Source organism: Eubalaena glacialis, chromosome 9 (assembly GCF_028564815.1).
Source record: "Eubalaena glacialis isolate mEubGla1 chromosome 9, mEubGla1.1.hap2.+ XY, whole genome shotgun sequence".
Classification (NCBI taxonomy): Eukaryota; Metazoa; Chordata; class Mammalia; order Artiodactyla; family Balaenidae; genus Eubalaena; species Eubalaena glacialis.
In genome coordinates this window covers 82,539,025-82,553,296 of record NC_083724.1, presented here as the reverse complement: position 1 = coordinate 82,553,296, position 14,272 = coordinate 82,539,025, and the positions used below count along the sequence as shown (strand labels likewise).

Below are 14,272 nucleotides of genomic sequence, written 5' to 3'. Positions count from 1 at the left end.
AGCCAAAACAATTTTGAAAAAGAACAAAGCTGGAGAACTTACCATCTAACTTCAAGACTTACTATTAGAGTAATTAAGACAGTATGGAAATGGCATAAGTATATCACACAGACCAACAGAACAGAGTACAGAAATAGACCCATATGAAAAAAATGTCCCGAAGATGTACCGTAACGGCCAACCACTCAAGTGCTTTAGGCTGTACTTCACTGAGAAAAGAATTCAAACTGACCCAGACATGTGTAGATCAGAAGAGCTGCGTGCTGTGAAGTATGCAACAAGTGGATTTTTTGTTCAAAATGAAATTAAAATAATGACAGTGAAAAAAAAAAAAAAGAAATAGACCCATATGCACATAGTTAACTGATTTTCAACAAAGGTGCAAGGCAATTCAAAGGGGAAAGAACAGTCTTCTCAACAAATGATGCCAGACATTTGTATGCAAAAAATAAACCTCAATCCATACCTTGCACCATATATAAAAATTAACTCAGGGGGATGGGGAAATTATGGCTAAGAGATACAGGGTTTCTTTTTGGGGTGATGAAAATGTTCTAAATGTGATTATGGTGATGACTGCACAACTCTGTGAATATACTAAAAGCCACTGGATTGTACACTTTAAATGGGTGGACTGTATGTGATATGCTGATACACTACAACAACTTGGATGAATCTCAAATGCATTATGGTAAGTGAAAGAAGCCAAACTCAAAAGGTTACATACATATATGTACGGAATAGGATTCCATTTACAATATTCCAGAATAGGCAAAACTACAAGAACAAAAAAGTAATCTAGCTACTGGACACTAATAGTGGGGGAAGGAACTGACTATATAAAAGGGAATGTGGGAATTTTTTGAGGTTATTGAAACTTCTATATTTGATTGCACTAATGGTTACAGGACTATATGCATTTGTCACAAATCACAGAACTGAAAACAGGGTAAATTTTACTATACCTTCAAATTTTTAAAAAGTGTATATATATACCCATCACACTGAAATTAGATAGAATCACTGAATAACACTAATAATATTTTAAGCTACTCCACTAGGAGTAGAATAAAGTTTCATTTTTAAAATGCCAAAATTCAAAACAACATATTATATGGCTGTACCAAATTCTATTAGTATGCTTTCTGCCTGATGACAAGGGTTTTCTACAGTGAAGTATGGTTTCTAACAATGGATTTCTTCCCAATTTAAAAGCAAAAAGAAAATTTTTTAGTGCAAGTAAATCAGTTTATCTCTCTCTTAGCTTAGGTTCCTTTAGAAAGAAAGAATGAAACACAAGTTGAAAATTACAAATTCAATTAACATTATTTTAACACTATGTCTTTAACTGGTAAAATACCTTTTAAACTTCGCAAAGAGCAAGGCTAAAACAGTTTTTACAATGCAGTCACCATGGCTAGCAGGAACCAAATTTCTCTATGGGGTGATGAAAATGTTCTAAAACTGACTGTGGTGATAGTCCCAAAACTCTGTGAATATACTAAACACTACTGAATTGTATTCTTAAATGGTTGAATTGTATGAGATATGAATTATATCAACAAAGCTGTTACCAAAAAAAAAAGTAGCTCTGAATTTGATAAGGTATGCAAACTAAAGAATGATTATTTAGGTACAGAGGAAGGGAAAGAGAAAGATGAGTGACATTTTTTCACTTTCATAATGGCTATTATGAGCGAAATAAGTAATAATTTCAGTCATTGGTAAAAGAGAAATTTATTCATTAATTTTTACAATCTGAAGGATAATAAATTAACTCTCTTTAGTGGGGGGGGAAAAGCAGCTACCAAACAAACAAAACAAACCACTTCCAATAGCCCATTCTTGATTCTAACTTTGCCAAGGCCACTTCACAGAGGCATTTCCGTAGCTTATTTCACATCCCAACTTATCTGTCCTACATTGGTTAGAAAGTCATACTATAACAGTAGCAAGAGCATATATTTGTCCTGACGTCCAGTGACCCCACATTGTAGGTAGTGTAGGTGACCCCATATTAAGGCCTAGCAAATGTCATTCAAGTATAGTTTTAAGTGTCAACAGCGAACAATTACCGTGCCATTTCCATTAGTCACAGAAAGTTACTGGTTAGTTAACTGCTATGGACTTAACCACAACATTGAGTAGAAGACAAAGGTTGTGCTCAACCCCTTTAAGGATAAAAAGTATTATGGAAAAAGTAAGCATTCACAGATTTTAAAAGAAACAAGCCGTATTTTTTAATTTGTGAAAAGAAAAACATCGGAAGGAAATACATTAAACATATTTAAAGTGGCTGCCTCTAAGTGGTAGCACTGGGAATAATTCATAAAATTTTTCTACAGTTTCTGAACACTGTATGGCAAACAAGTATTCATTTTATAATTTCTTTAAAGCTTTACTTTAAAAGTTTCAGTTTTCCAGCATGATGTTGGGATGAAACATTCTGGTTGATATTCTACTAGTTAATGGAGAGTTAAAATTTTAAAGTATATGGATCATCAATTTTCAAAGAACCAACAAACCATACTGAAAATGATTTAACTTTCTTCTATGTACAGAAGACATTTCATAGACTCTTACAGGCTTCAGTGTCATCATAATGTACATAAACCACAACAATACAGGGAGAATTTTAAACCCAGAAGCAAGATTCTTGGCAGCCTCAATCTTCCCACAGAGGCAAAGACCAGAAATGTATTTTTTCTAAATCTCTGTTGAAAGAAGCAGAATCTAAGCATCCAGCAATGAGACCTGGGAATATGCTCACAGACAGGTGCAGGAAATTAGTGTTTTCATCTCTGTGTTCCTAATATTTACTGATATTGTGGGATATCAGCTGTTTGAGGAAGCAGCTGTTTTTGAGAGGTAAATGGCTTGGGAGAGGCTCTGATTTCTTTTTTTTTTTTGAGGCTCTGATTTAATAAATAATTCTGTGAACAAGCTAACATCAGGAATGTTTTAAAGAAGTTCCACCAAATTTAAAAGAATTTTTTTTCCCTCGAAGAGTTTTGAATTTTATTTTGTTTTTTTTATATAGCAGGTTCTTATTAATTATTCATTTTATACATATTAGTGTATATATATCAATCAAATTTAAATGAATTTTTAATGGCTTTTTAAAAAAAGCCTCAACCAAAGAAAACCCACAGAAAGGGAGAAAATATTTGCAAATCATCTATCTGATAAGGGACTTGTATCTAGAATATATAAATAACTCTACAATTCAATAATAAAAGACATCCAATTAGAAAGTTGGCAAAAGAATCTGAATAGTCAATTCTCCAAAGAAGATACACAAATGACTAAGAAGCACATGAGATGTTTAACACATTTTTCACTAGTCAGGGAAATGCAAATCAATAACTACACCCTACCCCATTAAAACATGCATATTGGGACTTCCCTGGTGGCACAGTGGTTAAGAATCCGCCTACCAATGCAGGGGACACGGGTTCGATCCCTGGTCCGGGAAGGTCCCACATGCTGAGGAGCAGCTAAGCCCGTATGCCACAACTACTGAAGCCTGCACATCTAGAGCCCATGCTCCGCAACAAGAGAAGCCACCACAATGAGAAGCATGCGCACCACAGCGAAGAGTAGCCCCCACTCACCTCAACTAGAGAAAGCCCGCGTGTAGCAACGAAGACCCAACACAACCAAAAATAAATAATAAAATTAAATTAAATTAAAAAAAGAAACATGCATATTATCAGCAACAAAGCAAAATTTCTCTTAAAGAAAGACTAATAGGGCTTCCCTGGTGGCGCAGTGGTTGAGAATCTGCCTGCTAATGCAGGGGACACAGGTTTGAGCCCTGGTCTGGGAAGATCCCACATGCTGCGGAGCAACTAGGCCCGTGAGCCACAACTACTGAGCCTGCGCATCTGGAGCCTGTGCTCCGCAACAATAGAAGCCGCGATAGTGAAGAGGCCCGCGGACCGTGATGAAGAGTGGCCCCTGCTTGCCGCAACGAGAGAAAGCCCTCATACAGAAACGAAGACCCAACACAGCCAAAAATAAATAAATAAATAAATAAATAAATAAATAAAAGATTACTAAAAAAAAAAAAGAAAGACTAATAAATGAAAATTAAAACACATTACCCCTTATTACTAAAAAACAGGTGAAAATTCTTTAAAATTATGCCTCAATAGAGCTGATAAAATGTAGATTATCTAGGGGTTTTCTTTAAATATTAAAATAGTTCACTGAACGCAACTCCTATTATATTTTCCACAAACCATAAGAATATGAGAAATCCATCCATATTTGGTCACTTAAAGATTTTTCTAATGTCTGCTATGCAGTAACACTTCACTACCTCTGAAGTATCAAAAGCATTTTAATAGCTACTTAGGGTCAACTCTTTTTCCTGGAACATCTGAGCAAAATCAAGTGATCGTGTGTGTGTGTGTGTGTGTGTGTGTGTGAGTGAGATATGTGTGTTTGAGCTTCCACATAAACTTCCTATATTTAATTATAAATACTTATTTTATAATACTTTCCTATAATCTAAATGTTCAATCATGAACATGATTAAATTATGGAAAATTCAGAAAATAGGTTGTGATGGCACGAAGAGTGTTCATTAAAAGCATATAAATGATGGGAAATAAGTATAAGTTTTAAAATGTTTTTACAAGTTGCTTTTACTAAGTAACAAATGTACCCAAAACAAGACTGAAAACAATGTATTTGCCCCAAACGTAAAATTACAAATGCTCACATGAGAAAAATATTCTTAAGCAATCATAAATTTCCACTAAAATAAATATAAATGCTTCTATTAAAGGAAAAGTAGAAAGTAGAACTAACAATAACACACATTTTTAATTCATAAACTTTACACTAATAAAGTGTAGAACTCCCTGAAGCAACCAAGAATTAAAAGCAATGTTTTATTTTGCTGGTTCAGTGCCACTTTAGTTCAAATGCTACAGGAAGAAAACCGGAAAACTTAAAATTTTGAATCACTGATTAAAAACATCTAAGAACAAAGAGAGATGGGGAAATAGGTAACAAGGATAGAACTGCAGGGAGAGAAGGAGTTAGAATGCAAGAGGCAGAAGAGATACAGTAAGGAATGAAAAAAGGGAAAGGTGAGGAGGGTAGGGGAAAGGAAGTAAGGGTAGGAGACCAGGAGAATGAAAACATTATTAGCAAGGCCCAGGCAGCTTCGTAAGGGGAAGAGAAAGCCCAAGGGCATTTAATATTAATGTTCTAATTTTCTTTCTTCCCTTTCTCGTATCATCATTAAATTACACACTACAAACATCTTCCCAATACAAAACAGCAATTTAACAACTCAGTAAGCTATCCCAATCACACACAACAATGTGAGCTGTAATCAGGAATTTCCCAAGATGCAAATTAATCCTGGAAATTCTCCAATTTACAGAGAAAGATGGCTTTGGAAATCATCAAATTTCAAGTCTGAAAACCAAGTTAACACCCATACAACATATATATGAAAAAAATCACACGTGTAGGGAATTCCCTGGCATAGTCCAGTGGTTGGGACTCCGAGCTTTCACTGCCAAGGGCGCAGGTTCAATCCCTGGTCGGGGAGCCAAGACCCCACAAGCCCTGTGGCACGGCCAAAGAAAAAGAAAAAAAAAAAAAAATCACACATGTAGATGCCATTAAAATGTCAATACTAGACTATGCTATACTCATTGACAAAAAGCTTTCCTCTCTCTCAGGTCTCAAGAGACATTTTGGAGCCTCAGTTTCTTCATGGGTAAGATAAGGGTAGTAGACTGAATAATCAGCCAACTCTAAACATACCATAAATCTATAACGGTATAATAAAATGAAGGAAAAATATTCATGTTTCCAAATTAAATATTCAGTATTCAGGTTAAGTGATATCATTTACACAGTAACGTCTTAAAGATGTCTTTAGGGACATCCCTGGTGGTGCAGTGGTTAAGAATCTGCCTGCCAATGCAGGGGACAAGGGTTCGATCCCTGGTCTGGGAAGATCCCACATGCCACAGAGCAAATAAGCCCGCAAGCCACAACTACTGAGCCCATGTGCCACAACTACTGAAGCCTGCGCTCCTAGAGCCCGTGCTTCGCGACAAGAGAAGCCACTGCAATGAGAAGCCCGCTTGCCGCAACTAGAGAAAGCCCACGCGCAGCAACGAAGACCCAACGCAGCCAAAAATAAATAAATAAAACAAATTTATTTTATAAATAAATAAATAAATAAAATAAAGATGTCTTTACTGGCAAAATAAAAAGCTGGCAACCATATGTTAAACACCCTGCCATTTTGGAAAAGAGGGCAGTATATCTATGTGAATATGGAAACAAATAAGGATAAGACATAGTCTTATAATGGTGGTTATATCTGGGTGATGGGTTTACAGGTGAGGCTTTTGGTTTTTTCTTTTTATGCTATTTGCTTTCCAACTTTCCTATATTGAGAACATATCCACCAACTGACATACTTTGTAATTAAGGGGAAAAAAATATAGTGAGCAACAGAGGGAAAACAAACCCCAGACACTGGTAAGAGAACTAATTTTTCTTATTTTTGCCCCTTGCGCTGTCTGCTAAAATGAGCAAATGCCACAATAGTGCTTTTCCAAAGAAGCAGAACTATTAACAATTTATAGCCTGTCATGTAGGTTGTGTTTCAAACTGACGCTGGAATTTTCAGTAGCTGTGGGAAAAATGATGTAAAACACAGAAAAGATGTACAATATTGCAGTGGTTTTTGTTTTTTTAACTGTTAGTGCATTATTGCACTGAGCATAGTAAATATCTGTGATAGACTGAATATTAGTTCTAATCTTACTTTTGACTTTGGGAACCCAAAATAAAGGAAGTGATGTTTTCATGTTAAAACAAAACAAAACAAAACAAAAAGAGAAACAACATAGTATGTAACTAGTAAAAGGTTGTAATCTCAGAGACAGAAAAAAGAATAAATTGGAGGTTTCTAGACCACTAAGAATACCTGAAAACACACAAATGGTTCTAGGTAACAGACTTCATGGAAGTGTAATAGGTGTTCTACTTTACTGACGATAAAGAATACAATCCATGATGAAGAGCAGAATATACCTTTTTAAGTACCCACAGAACACTTTACAAAAAACTGAGTAATTATTAGGCCACAAAGAAAATTCCAATGAATTTCAAAAATCAACAGTAGCACAGCCAATAGTCAAAAGGCAAAAAATTATAATTTAATTACATCAGAAAACAAAAAAGTCCTACTACCTGAATTACTAAACTGTCTCTTACAGAACTCATGGATCAAAGCAGGAACCAAAAGGGAATTCCCTGGCAGTCAAGTGGTTAGGACTCCGCGCTTCCACTTCTGGGGACCCAGGTTCGATCCCTGGTCAGGGAACTAGGATCCCACAAGCCGTGTGGCATAGCCAAAAAAAAAAAAAAAAAAAAAAAAGAGGGAACCAAAAATAAAATGCAAAAGATAACGACAATGAAAATACTGCACTTGAGAACCTACAACATGCAGCTAAAGCAGTATTCAGGAAAATCTATAGCACATAGCAGTCTCAGAGGAAAATTCACAGCATGAGAACTTAGGGTATAAATAACCACACCCACAGAAAACACAAGAATGGAAACAGCAAAGATATAAGCAGAAAATAATCAATTAAAAATCAGAAAAACAGATCAACTAATAAATAAACCCAAGAGTTGGTTCTTTGGAAAATTATAACCATCCAGCTAACTTAATTTTAAAGGGGGGGGGGTGGATATGTATACAAAATGATAGAGGAAATTAAAATAATCCCAAGTCATTGCTTTGTTCCCCTTCTGTCAAATACATTTGAGAACCTGGATAAAATGGATTATCTTCTAGAAAAATACTAACTATCAAAACTGACCATAGAAGAGGCAGAAATGTTAACCAGACCTATAACCAAAGAGGAAAGAGAAAAAAATTATCAAAGAGCTCTTGCCACCCAAAAGAAATCTTAGTCCAATGAGATTTTCATGGTTCTAAAACATAAGAAAAGAAGGAAGGTTTCTTATTTTTTTAAAGTAAGAATATGACACCATAAAAGAAAAAAACTACAGAAAAATATCATGTATAAATACAGATTAAAAAATCCTCAAAATAAAAAACACAAATTTAGTAGTACATTACAGGAATACATCATGTCCAAGTGGGATTTATTCCATGAATACAGGATAGTTCAACATTAGGAATCTGTTGATATAATTCACCATATATTAATAGATCTAAGAAGAAAAATCATATAGCCATGTCCTTAACATAAGGTTAAAACAATAACAAAAATCATCCCTCTCAATACCAAAGCCAGAGAATGCTGACTAATGGGGAAACTATACAAAGATTCCACTAACACAGGAACAAGACAAAGATGTCCATTATCACAATTGCTTTATTTAACATCAGATGAAAGAAGTAAAAAGTACAAAAAGTCAGAAGATAGACTTTCCCAAGGAAGCCCAAAAAACTGAAAAACTATTACAAATATAATACAAAAAGGTGTTTAATTAATTACAAATTAATATTCTGAAACAAATACCCTTCATATATACAATGACCAGATAAGAAGTATAAAGGAAGCATGATATACCACAGGAGATAAGAAGTAGGAATAAACTAAGATGTAACAGAAGAAAACTAAAGCTACTGAGACACAAAAGAAGACTTATACAATTGTAGAAAAATATATGATAATCTTGGCTAGGACACACAACATCATTAAGATCAATTCTTCCTAAGTTGCTATATTAATTTGGCATGATGCAAATGAAAACCGGAGTCTTCTGTTTTCATTTTTTTAACTAGACAAGCTGACTCTAAAGGTCATATGGAAATAACAATTAACAATAGCCAAGAAAATTCCAAAGAAAATAATAAAGGGAGAATAGCCTATCAGATATTAAAATACTTATTACAAAATACAACACTTAAAGCTGTGCTGTACTGGCACATAAACAGATCAATGGAACAGAGTAGAAATCCCTAAAAATACCCCAAATGTAGACATTTAAAGTGCCATTTAAAGGACTTCCCTGGTGGTCCAGCAGTTAAGACTCCACGCTCCCAGTGCAGGGGGCCCAGGTTCAATCCCTGGTCAGGGAACTAGATCCTGCGTGCCGCATGTAAGACCTGGAGCAACCAAATAAATAAATAAATAAATATTTTTAAAAAAATAAATAAAGTGCCATTTAAAATCTGTGAAGTGATGAGACAGCTGAGTAGCCACCTAGAAAAAAGTAAAGTTGGATGCTCACCTCACACTTCCATACCAAAATAAATTCCAAACAAACAAAAGTGCAGTAACAGTGCACAACTGCCCAAATACATAAAACCTATTTCACTCTATACAGAAAGCTAGTGGGCAAAAACAACTTTCTGAGACTTAAAATTCAACAAAATGCTTGCCTCATGAAAAACTTTGAAAACAAAAGGTTATTTTTAAAGTCAAATTGTTGTACTGTACAAGGTTTCTCACTAATTTCTCTTGCAAATGAGGTTTTTACCAAAGCTACTAACCATATAGTATACTAAAGGCTTTAAGAAAAGCAAATAGTGACTCAATGCAAAGGTCATTTCACAGTTTAATAAAAACTGGTTATAGTTAAATATCAGCTCACTAAAATTTAAAAAGCAACAAGTAGTACATAAAAAAGATAATATAGTATTGTCAAGGCAAGTTACTGACCCAATGTGATTTTATCAGAACTGCAGTTAAGAACTCTAGTTAATTCCAAAGTGGGTCAAGAAAAATCCAAACAAGGATTTTCCTGGACTCTGGGCTCCTCTTACTCCTCCAAGCACAGTGTCTAGTCTTTAGCAGAGGTGGCCTTTTCATGTCTTCTTGCCCTCTGAAACTTTCTGAAAATACGATAATTTTATATAGCTAACTAATACGTAACTTGGGAATGAAACTAGACAAAACAATGCCCTTAAAAAAGTTAAACAATGATTTCCTGTAGTTACCAATAAATAGTATGAAATGGTAAGGTCTGTGAGGCTAACATAATGTAAGAACAGGAAAGTACTGACTAGCTAAAAGCTAGAATTGGGAATCATCACATAAAGCATTAGCCAATTAAAAATTTCAAGTCAATATCTTAACCAATTCATTAAAATTCACTTAATATTCCCTTTAATGTAATTTAGAGTTCAGCAAGTAAGAGCACAATGTCCCAAGAGGAAATACAGCCATAAACCTATCCAACTTAATTTTTTAAACTATGAATAAACATTAACTGGGAAAAAATAATTTCAAGAAATTGCTGAACCAAAAATATCATCTCCTCCCCAACTCTTTCAAAAACCACATCACAACTTATGGCAGAATACAAGAGAGAAAAGAGCACTCTGGACAGTTAAAAACTTAGGTTCCAGTCTCACTTCTTTCATCAATTTGGCATGGTTTAGAGCCAGTCAAAACCTTTCAAAGAAAGAAGAAGAAAAAAAAAAAATTCAGGGCTTCTTCTGTAAAAAGAGAGGCCTGGAGTAAATTACCTCTGACAATCTTTGCAAAACCTTTAAGGATCTAGACACATTCTTTTATAACTATGTACTTCAATCGTTTTTATAGTAATATATATAAGAAAGATATCACAAGACTTCATATTCTTAGTTATGAGGGCACATAAACACATGTAATTACTTGTTGAATCTATGACTCAGTAGGTATACATAGTCCACACCCATGTTGAAGGAGAAGAAAACGCTTACTATTTGACACTAATAAAACAATTTCACTCTACTAGAAGCCAATACAAAATAATTGGTCAATTTAAAATACAAAGAAGCTAATTATCATACCAGAGGCTATTAATCTGATCTGAGAGAAGTAATCAGAAACATAATTTTTCTGTCCTTTCAACAGTCTTCACACTCAGTGGATTGCATCATTCTGACTGTTTCAGTCATATGAAATCTGAATGATTTTTTTCCCATAGAAACAAAGAAGTAACAGAGCCTTGCTCACCAAACTTGAGAACTCATACCCCCAGGGGAACACTGTGCAATACCAGGGAACAAACAATATAAAAATGGCACAACTTCACAGAATATCAAGGATCTGAGGGGAGAAGGTAAGGGTTGCTAAGTAATTTCACAGGCAAATAAAATAATTTTATGTAAATATAAGCATCAGAATAGATGGTTTTATTTAAAGTTCTAGCAAATCTTTAAGCAACAAATTATTCCTATTTTACTTAAATTATTCCAACACATAAAATGGAAACAGACAAACACAGCTTTGCAGTTTGTAGTTTTATACAGGGTTTATTTATTGCCTAGCTTTCCCCACTAGGCTTTAAGCACTATGAGTACAAGAACCACTTTGGTTTTGTTCACCATTTCACCAAGCATAGTGTCTGTAAATAGTGCTCAGTAAGTACCTATTGAATTAATGTTGCCAAATTTCCAAGTTATCATATGAGATTAGCATAATACTGATACCAAAATTTGACAAAGGAAGGAGAAAAAAAGGAAAATAAGAAACAAACCTCATATATTTGTATATATGTATACTTATATTTATATATAGACACTAAATTCTAATTGAAATAGTAGTAAATTGAATTAAACAGCAAACTCCTAGCTGTAAGACACTTTTCAGGAAAAATTGTTTCCATCAACACAGAATTTCAAAGAAAAAAAAAAAAGAAAAATAGAAAGGAGGGAATCTATAGGTTAAAAAAGAGCATAAGCAATAAATCTAAAGCAATCACAGGGACTTCCATGATGATGCAGTGGTTAAGACTCTGCTCTCCCAATGCACGGGGCCCAGGTTCAATCCCTGGTCAAGGAACTAGATCCCACATGCATGCCACAACTAAGAGTTTGTATGCCAAAACTAAGGAGCCCACGTGCTGCAGCTAAGGAGCCGGCGAGCCACAACTAAGACCCGGCGCAACAAGATAAATTAATTAATTTAATTAAATTAAAATTTTAAAAAATATTACTTAAATAAATAAAGCAATCACAACATACAGATCTTATTTGGATCCCAATCCAAACACACTGAGGAAAAAAGTCAAAACAGGGGCTTCCCTGGTGGCGCAGTGGTTGAGAATCCGCCTGCCAATGCAGGGGACACGGGTTCGAGTCCTGGTCTGGGAAGATCCCACATGCCGCGGAGCAACTACGCCCGTGAGCCACAATTACTGAGCCTGCGCGTCTGGAGCCTGTGCTCCGCAACAAGAGAGGCCATGATAATGAGAGGCCCGCGCACCGCGATGAAGAGTGGCCCCCACTTGCCACAACTAGAGAAAGCCCTCGCACAGAAATGAAGACCCAACACAGCCATGAATAAATGGATAAATAAATAAATAAATAAATAAATTTAAAAAAAAAATAGTGATATGTGGAAAAAATGACCTTTTAAAAAAAAAGTCAAAAAAAAAAAAAAAAAGTCAAAACAATTGGGAAAATATGAACACTAACTGGATATCTGATAATATTAAATAAGTTAAATTTTAAGGTAGGACAATGGTATTACAGTTTTTTTATAATTCCTATCTTTCAGAGATACACAAAAATATATTTACAGATGGAATGATATGCCTGGGATTTGCTCCAAGATATCTGGGAAGAGGGCATGTATATGAAATAAGATTGTTATAATAACTATAAATGGAGTATAACCTCTAAAAATTGTGAATCACTATGTTGTACACCTGAAATTTATTAAAAAGAAAGAAAGAAAGAAAAAGAGGAAGGGAGGGAGAGAGGGAGGAAGAAAGGCAGGTTGACAGCTGTTATGGCTAGATCTACATTTATAAGTTTGGAACTTTCTAAAATAAAGAAATAAAAAGATGTTACTGCTATAGTGTAAAATGAAAGAGGCTGCAGAATAATCACATTTTAATTTTCTAAAACTGTGCATTAAACCTAACTCATAATTGGCAACTATCATATCAATAATCTGAAGAATCAGTATCAGTAGATGCTAAAACAAGTGGGTTCAAGTTCCACAAGGGTAACGGGATATGTACATAGTCTCAGAGTATCTCCCCACAATATATTTTTTATTAAGTATGGTGGAGAAAACAGTAACTTTATCTTGGCAGACACCACCTTAACCAAGAGATCAAAATTAACATTACCAGTAATGGAACAAACTGACACCTCCATATATGATACACTGAGAACACATCAATTCTGTGGTATTCCTGCCAAAAGTGAAACTATCATGAGGAAGTATCAAACAACCTGAATCTAATCATGAAGAAATATCAAACAAACCCATCTTGAGAGACATTCTATAAAATAAATGGTCTGTACTCTACAAATATGTCAAAGTCATAAGACAAAGACTAAGAAACTGTATCAGATGAAAGGCAATTAAAAATACAAAACCACTAAATGTAATGCATGATCCAGGATGTTCTTTTGCTATAAGAATGTTGCTGGACAATGGGTGATTCAGTAACAGTTAATTTCCTGATTTTGATCATTAGTATGTGGCTATGTAAGAGAATGTTCTTATTTTTAGGAAGCACGCACTGTAAAGTAGTAATAGGGAACCATGTCTTCAACTTACTTTTCTTTTTTTTTTTTTTTTTGTTAACTTATTTATTTTTGGCTGTGTTAGGTCTTCGTTGCTGCGCACGGGCTTTCTCTAGTTGCAGCAAGAGGGGGCTACTCTTAATTGCAGTGAGCAGGCTTCTCATTGCGGTGGCTTCTCTTGTTGTGGAGCACGGGCTCTAGGCACACAGGCTTCAGTAGTTGTGGCACGTGGGCTCAGCAGTTGTGACGCGCAGGCTTGGTTGCTCTGCAGCATGTGGGATCTCCCCAGACCAGGGATCAAACCCATGTCCCCTGCATTGGCAGGCGGATTCTCAACCACTGCGCCACCAGGGAAGTCCCCAACTTACTTTCAAGCAATTATGAAAAAAATAATATGTATATGTAAATACAAATAGAGGACAGACAGATGATAGGAAAGGAGAATGAGTGAAGAACATAACAAAAATATGAAACATGTAGGTAATCTTAATAGAAGGTATACAGGAACTCTTTGTACTATTATTGCAAGTTTTCTGGTAAATCTGAAATTGTATCAAAACACAAAGCTTAAAAAAAACTCAACAAGCACATATATTTGCATGGCTTTTTGTATGTACACAAAAATCAGAAAGGATTCATACCAAACTGTTAACAATGGTTAGTTCTGGAAGAAGGTAAAAGAAGGCTTTCATGTTCAACTTCCTATACTTCGGTAGTTTTAATTCTGGAGCTAAAAATAACCTAACTGAAACAAAAAGTTCACTAGATGGGTACGAC

General features: G+C 35.0%; 1 protein-coding gene across 7 annotated transcripts in view; it reads right to left on the bottom strand.

Moving 5' to 3' along the window:
- The window catches only part of UBAP1 (ubiquitin associated protein 1), a 53,556-nt gene that overhangs the window by 24,533 nt on the left and 14,751 nt on the right, over window positions 1-14,272 (bottom strand). For 5 of the 7 annotated variants that reach the window (XM_061200508.1, XM_061200511.1, XM_061200514.1 and 2 more), the window contains exon 2: window positions 9,037-9,130. The exons of the other annotated variants lie outside the window; for them this stretch is intronic. The gene's annotated coding sequence lies outside the window, so the exon portion shown is untranslated. The remainder of the gene's footprint in view (window positions 1-9,036; window positions 9,131-14,272) is intronic. 7 annotated transcript variants of the gene reach the window in all.